The sequence below is a fragment of the Podarcis muralis genome, chromosome 7 (genome assembly GCF_964188315.1).
Source record: "Podarcis muralis chromosome 7, rPodMur119.hap1.1, whole genome shotgun sequence".
Taxonomy (NCBI): Eukaryota; Metazoa; Chordata; class Lepidosauria; order Squamata; family Lacertidae; genus Podarcis; species Podarcis muralis.
Window position 1 is genome coordinate 41,986,413 of NC_135661.1, and position 7,371 is coordinate 41,993,783.

Below are 7,371 nucleotides of genomic sequence, written 5' to 3' on the forward strand. Positions count from 1 at the left end.
ATCTGTATGCTGCAATTTCATGAAAAAATATAAATGAAGTTTACAATTATAATACGATAAAAGGCACACAACCATTAAGCGAAAGACTGTTGGGAAAGCAGCGAACCAAACCCTCAAAGCTAGTTGCAACTCATTTAACATTAAAATGGACTTGGAAGTATGGAGCAGGCCCCTGCCCCCAGCTCCATTTAGGACAGCCTTCTTTAACCTCTTGCCCTTCCATCATCCCCTGGCTGCATGGGGCAGGTGAGTAGCTCAGTGCAGCAGTGTCTGCCCTGCCTGCAAAAGGACCCAAGCATTCCAAAGTAGGTCTGGGGATGTTAACTGCCTGAAACCCTGGAAAGCTGCGGCTAGTAAGCGTAGACACAACTGAGCTAGATGGACCAATAGTCTGACTTGGCACAAGGCAGCTTCCTATCTATCTAACATCCGAAAGGCACCAGGTTGGGAAGGATGCTTAGGATGTATGGCTTAACTGAATAGCAGTCTACTGCTCATTTATTCATTCACGATCCTTGTCTGCAAAAAATGGGCCATTGCCATGATGCACATCCCCAAGAACGCAGATACAAATAGCTTTTTGTACATGTTCAAGTCTTTATCGGAAGATCCCTTCTCATATGCTCCAGTGTTGCAGGCACTGCAGCTTCATGGCAGAGTGCAGCCTTTGCCAATTTGAGGGACCAACTTAGTTTGCTGGTCTACCCAGTCTTCAGATGGTTGACTGAAATCTCAAACTGAGTTAACAGAGGGGTGGATGGGCCCTTGTTGCTGACTTGATAACACCTGTTGCCTGCCCACCACCCTGCAATGTCCTAAACATACAGGAGGCCTTGTTTGGGGTTCTTGTGCAGTTGGCAACCTTGTCCCTGAGGTAAGAAATGTATTGCCACCTCTTGTCTACAAACTCAGACTTGCTTCTAGTGGCATTGTGGAAGTGTGAGTGTGTCTCTTAATATTCACAGGGATTGGCTGCCAGAGGCACATCAGCTGATCCCTTCATGTGTCCAGCCTCCCTGGGGGACATCCCTATGCCCTGGCCTGGGCTAAAACTAGCTGCCTCCCCAAACCTTCAGTGCAAAGACTCTTCTCAGCGCCAAGGTCTCTGCAAACCTGAGGCACAGAGGAACGATGGGTAAGGGGTGTGTCTTCGGCATTTCCTGTTGCAATGCATCAGGAGGACCGATGTTTGTTTGTGAAAGTAGCCAGGGATTGGGCTGCTGTGTTACTGGAGCCTAATTTCCCCCTACATACACACCTCTTTCTGTGCAGCAAGAGAGGGATGGAGATGAAAGCAATGGGGGCAAATATTCTGCTCAGAAGCCCGACAGGTCTCTGGTGACCTCCATACCAAGAGAAGGATAGGAGGGTAGGATTTGCTGGAACGTGCCAAGAAGGACGGCGGCCTTTTTGTTGAAAATCTGGGATGCGAAATTGATCAACATTCCTTTTTTTCCTCCCTCCCCGCCTTTCGTTTTTGGCATGAGCAGGGGAAAGCGGAGCTGGTGTGCTTCTTCCTGGAATACGTCTGCCAAGCCCACCGCAGCCCCCTGTGCCCCCCAGCCAGCTTGGATTCGGCATTTGCTCCAAACAGAAGGGATGTTCGTGGGCTCCTCTTCTTCTTCTTCCTCGCCTTCTCCTTCTTTCTTCCCCCTCCTCCAAAAATATGTGGCTACACAATCAGCTGCTGAAAGGATCACAGTACTCTGGGTTTGTTCCCTGCCAATTTCTCTAAGAGCTCAAGCTGGCACTGCAGGCAGCTCCGGTGGCAACCAAAGGAAGAAGCCGGGGAGGCTGGATCGCAAAAGGAGGGGGAGAGAAAAAATGGACCCATGCCATCGACAGAGCGGTGTTCTCTGCCAGGATGCCAGAAGGCAGCATGGGGCCAAAAGGAACATACGAGGCTGAGAAGCTGGCAGCCCACTGCGAAGCAGGTGGCAGCTGAGTTGGCAGAGGTGCCATGGAGGATGGGTTGCCGAGACGCGGCAGCCCAGGCGAAAGAGAGGGAAAAGAGAGAGAGAAAGGAAGAAAGGAAGGAAGGAAGAAGCAGGGAATCTGGAAAGGCATGGCAGGTAGCGAGCAGGCAGTGAATCCGGAGGAGGAACGAGAAAAAGGTATTTGCCTTCCTTCTTCTTTTTTTATCCCAAGGAAAAAAAAGACCGTTTGTGTGCCTGTGTTTGTGTGTCCATCTGTGTGCATGGCTGTTTGCCTGCCAGCAGTGCGCGAGTGTGCAGTGACACACCGGTGTGCCTTTGTGCATGGTTATGCCTCTCTAGCAGAAGAGAGCTTGGGCTGCTGGGCATTGCTCCCATGGAAGAAGCCACATCTTGCAGCCTGTGATATTGCCTGGGCTTTCTACCTCTCTTGCTTGTGTTGCCTGTGCCTACAAGTCTAACCTCGCCTAGGTTTGTCTTCAGTGCCCATCCATTTCCCCTGGCAGTGGAAGGCTTTGTCTCAGTCTGGGAAGGGGGCTGGATTTTGTGGTTCCCCCCTCCAGTTTGGGCCTCAGCAAGGCTGAACAGACCTTTTGGTGGCGCAGCCCCAAATCCAGTACATTAGTCTTGCTCTTGGAACAAGCCCAGTGAATGGAGGTGGACTAATCCACCCTTCAGCAATGTATGGAGTTGGACTGGCCTGCTCAGTGTGGGGTGGAATTGGGGGCTGGCATCTATAAAGATAAGGCAAAGGTGGGACACACCAGTGACTGAAAGCCTTGCATGCTGAGCAGAGGAACATAGGAATCTGCCTTGGTCCATCTAGCTCAGTATTGTATACTCCGACTGGCAACAGCTCAAGATTTCAAGCATGAGGCACCAGGGATTGAACCTGGGACCTCCTGTATCCACTCTGGGCCTTCCACAATAGATTATGCAAATGTGGCATCCCATGGAAATCCCAACAGCGCTCACAGCCAAAGGTGTAAGAATTTGCTTCCTGCCTTGAGCCAAAATGCAATGCTGTACAAGTGCAAATTCCAAACGTTGAAATTTCACTTTGGAAATTCAACATTGATACTTCCCCGGCAACCCCAACCTCTGAAACCTGGCGGATTACAGAAACAACATTCGTTGGCCAAACTCAATATTTGTTTTGCCTAAAATGCCTAATTGCTACAGAATTTGTAGCTGGGGATGCTGAAAGCCATTTCAGCTCAGGGTAACAGAAATGTCAATTTTGCAGGCAAATTTGAGATGGTTGAATTTTGCTTGAGAATTCACACACACACACACACACACATTCCAGCTTTTCTTCCCACACATATCAGGGAAATGCCCTCAAATAATGTAGGACAGCGAAGCAATTGAAATCGGGGCAGCTATGGTAGGCATAGGCCTATTAGGAAAAAAACAACTGCTTTCCCTGAGACTTTCTCACTGTGAGAGAGAGGGCACTGAAACAGGGTTGCTTCAATGCAGGTTCAGCAATTGTAAATAATAATAATAATAAAATCCCTGCCTAATGGATTATCCTGGCTTGGCCTAGCTCTGTGTTAGTCATCTCAAGTCTGTCGTGATGTTGCAGATCAGGCCAGGTGGAAATGGCCCACAGAAGACTGACTTTGGGGTCTGACTTTGGGGAAGGACTTATCTCTGGCACTTCAGGCTCGGCCGGGAGCAGTGGGAGGAAACAGGGTTGGATTAAGACCTTCAGAGGCCCCAGGCACCAAAAAGGTTTTGATGCCCATCATAAGTAATACAAGATAAAAACAATAATGAATGGCACAACAAAAATTTAAAACAAACAAAACATTTATTGCAACACATGACAGGATCTGATTCCCTTGAGTTATTTTCATCTAGGTTAGCAGGATGCCTCCTGGATTAGATAAGGAAGATATTTTTTTAAAAAAACAGAAAAATGAAGGAAGACTGTATAGTGGAGTGTAAAGATGTCCAACAAAGTTCTGGTTTTTCCCATGATGACTGCTTCAATGCTTTAAAAAAAAACCCCAATGTCAAATTATTTCAAAAATAACAATAACCTCATTATTATTATTTTTTTTATGTCTCTGCTTTGCTGGTGTCCTAAACACATGATTAATTTGCCTATTGGGTAACCCAGCGCTGGAATGAACCCAGACTATTATAAAGTTGTGGAGCTGCCTTTCCCCCCCCATCCCACATGATGATCACATGCCTTGCTGGAGAGATGCCGAAAGAATAACCAGTGCACTGGTGCTGGATAAGGGCCACCAGTTTCTCTCTGACTGGTTCTAAGCACCATGTTAGGGCAATATCTTTATTTGGTAGGTCAACCCAAAGATTATCCAGAATCAGGCTCGGTGGAGGACAGAGCAGGAGGAATGAGTGGGGAGAGATTTGGCTGGTGGTCTCATCTGCTGAAAGTCTTCAAGGCAGGCTGTGAGAGGAGGAAATGCACATTACTGTACAATGAGGCTGTTTTAGATGTCTGTGCAGGTATCAGGTTATGTTGCAGAAAGGCCTACTGTGAAGAAGAAGAAGAAGAAGAAGAAGAAGAAGAAGAAGAAGAAGAAGAAGAAGAAGAAGACATAAGAATTGTGGATTTCCCATCTCTGGAATCCCAAAAGCCTGCTGATGAGGAGTTTTATAGGGCTTTTGGTTGGCCTAATGACCTAAGAACGGGTCATGCAATTTCCTTATGGGCTTTTGCTTGAAAACCATTGAGTTGCAGAACTGGTGTCATTTCGTAATGTATTTGGATCTCTAGTATTTCCTAGAACTCAGGATCGGTTGCATCATCTTTAAAAAGCTGAGGTGGGAGGGTGGGGGATCTCTGAAAAAGGCAGCAAAAAACCCACCTAAAATCAGAATAAATTCACAGCTAATCCTTGCACCCAGTTCCAGCTTGCCAGCTCTAGAGAGAAGGAGCTACCTCTGAATACCGTGGTGCCACACTTTTCCCATGCTCCATGGCTTTGCATTTCAACACGGTCTCTCTTTTCCTCACTCACAATTTCCTGGTATTTAATACTTATCAGTATTATACCTTGATGAAGTGTGTGTGTGTGTGTGCGTGTGTGTGTGTGTGTGTGTGTTTGGGAGAATATAGAGGATCTTGAGATATCTCTGAGATCAGGAGGCAGCTGCAGTTGTGTGTTGTCATAAACAGCTCCCACCCATGCACCCAAATTGAATTATCAGCAGTGATTAACCAAGGTGTCTGGTGGTGAATGGGTGGCTTTGTGTGAAAATTAGCTTGAGTTCAGCAGTATTGACCTTAGAGCACATAACCAGGCTGAAAGAGAATACATACACAGGGGGAAAGAGAAGGAGTGAGAGAGCTGGTTTTTAATGGACTCCCTTACACATACTGGGTATTTGTTTTACAAACTTATGAGTTGTTACAGAATTGCAACCCTTGGAGGTTTCCAAGGAAAAGCAAGGCAGCTGATAGGGATGGGCAAATTTGTCACGTTCAGCCCTCTGAGTTTCTTATTTTTCTACGTTTTTCTATCAGTTTGCAATAAAAAAAGAAGCCCTCATAAAAAAATTCACCAGTATTTTAGTTTGAATTTCTCCTAATATACACATTTATTTATTTTTTGCAAATCATTTCACATAGTATAATGCAGTTTTTTATGCTATTTTCATTATATATTCATTTTATATGCACCTTCCCCTTATACATGGATTTCATAATCTAAAAGTTGTTGTCTTTTCCCAGGGCACATTGAGAACTGTATATTTGAGAGGGGTATTGGGTTAGGCTTGTAGGAGCAAAAAAGTATTTGTACCCCCCAGCAAACCTACATTTCCTTGGATTCTTTGAGGGAAATCATGTCTGTTATATGAGTATAAAGCTGATGCTTTATTGGTAGAGGTCAGCCCTGTCTCAGTGCATAGAATGGCCCACCAGATCCCTTCTGTGCTACTCAAAACACATCCTGTGCTCTGAAGCAGCTCCTCCCTGGCTGGTCCAACTGGGTAGAAGCCATCTAAAGTGGTTTCTTGGGAGTGGCGTACACAATACTTTCAGGGGCCACAAATGAGACAAGGTATGAACCTTTTGCCATGTCACAGAAGGTCCACTGGAGCGAAAGACTTGGATGGTGCAATGATCACAAATACAGTGAAATTCAGAAAACCAGGCTGGCGAGAAGACTGTGGCATTGTGGCAACTATCACCCTTCCAGCATTATCTCTCTCTCTGTGTCTATTGAAAATGCAAATGGGGGAATTCAACCATGCAGCCAGCCCAGTCCCAATCCCCATGGCGTGGTCCCTACTGTGGGGAAGCAAGGACATCAGGACAGGCGTGTAGAGCTATGCAGGCTGGGTTCTCTCCCCCTGCCCCATTTCTCCTTCCTCTTCTTTTCTAACCCTCTCTCTCTCTCTCTCCCTTCCCTTTCCATATTTCACAGTCCCTGCTTCCTGCATAAAGCCTGGAGGTCTCCAGAGACCCCGGCCAGATGTTCTCTGCAGAGCAGCACATTGCTTCGCTAATGAAATATTCATAGAGCCTCGCTGCCTTTTGACATGAAAGCCTTCTGCATCTTCCCAAACGATGGAGACCGGCCCTGCGCAGGCTGCATTCCGATAAAGGTGCAGGTCCCAAATGCTTCTTCCAATGCTGCTGCCACCAGCTCCTGGGAGCAGACCACAAGCCCATGCAGGCTGGTGCTGCCGACTGCTTTGGCATGGAGGGCCTCCTTCCTTCCACTGCCTCCCCCCGTTCTGACCTTGGCACCAGCCAGCCACACACCATCCCAGGTCAGGCAGCCATTACCTCTGGGTGAACAGCTTGTCAGTCAGTTCTACCATATACCAGCTTGCCCTGTGGCACTTGGCACATGCAGATAGGCTGCTAACTTTGGGTTTGGTGGCCTGGTTAGACGTTTTGTGCTTTGCTGACGGGCAGATGTATCAATCCAAGTGCTTATAGGTTGTGTCTGGCCCATGAAAAGGAACAGCAGGGGAAACATTAGATTCAGTTCACATCAAAAGGCGAACTTACCTAATTTGCACATTGTGAAACAATGTGCATATTGGAATGTAGCCAACCTTTGAAATTCGCATTTACTTGAATTTTGCAGTATAGTTCTCCAGCTAAGTAATGTGTACAAAAATACATATGCTAGGATAAAGTGTGAATAGTAGTGCATATGGGGGGGGGGGGTTGGACCTACAAATATACATTATATTAGGGGGGGATGCTTTCCAAAAATTAGGCAAAATTGCACATACAAATGCATATTGTAGGATGAATTTTCATGAGAATTTGATATTTCCCCCCTCCCTGCAAACTGATGTGGAAATGTTGGGGAACTGAAATTAAGTCTGGAAAAAATGAGAAACTGGGAGAAACCTAAATTGACTTATTCACTCATCCCTAGCCACAAAACGAAGAGCGAGTGAGACATCAGTACTGGCTCCTGGTAGTCGATTGCTT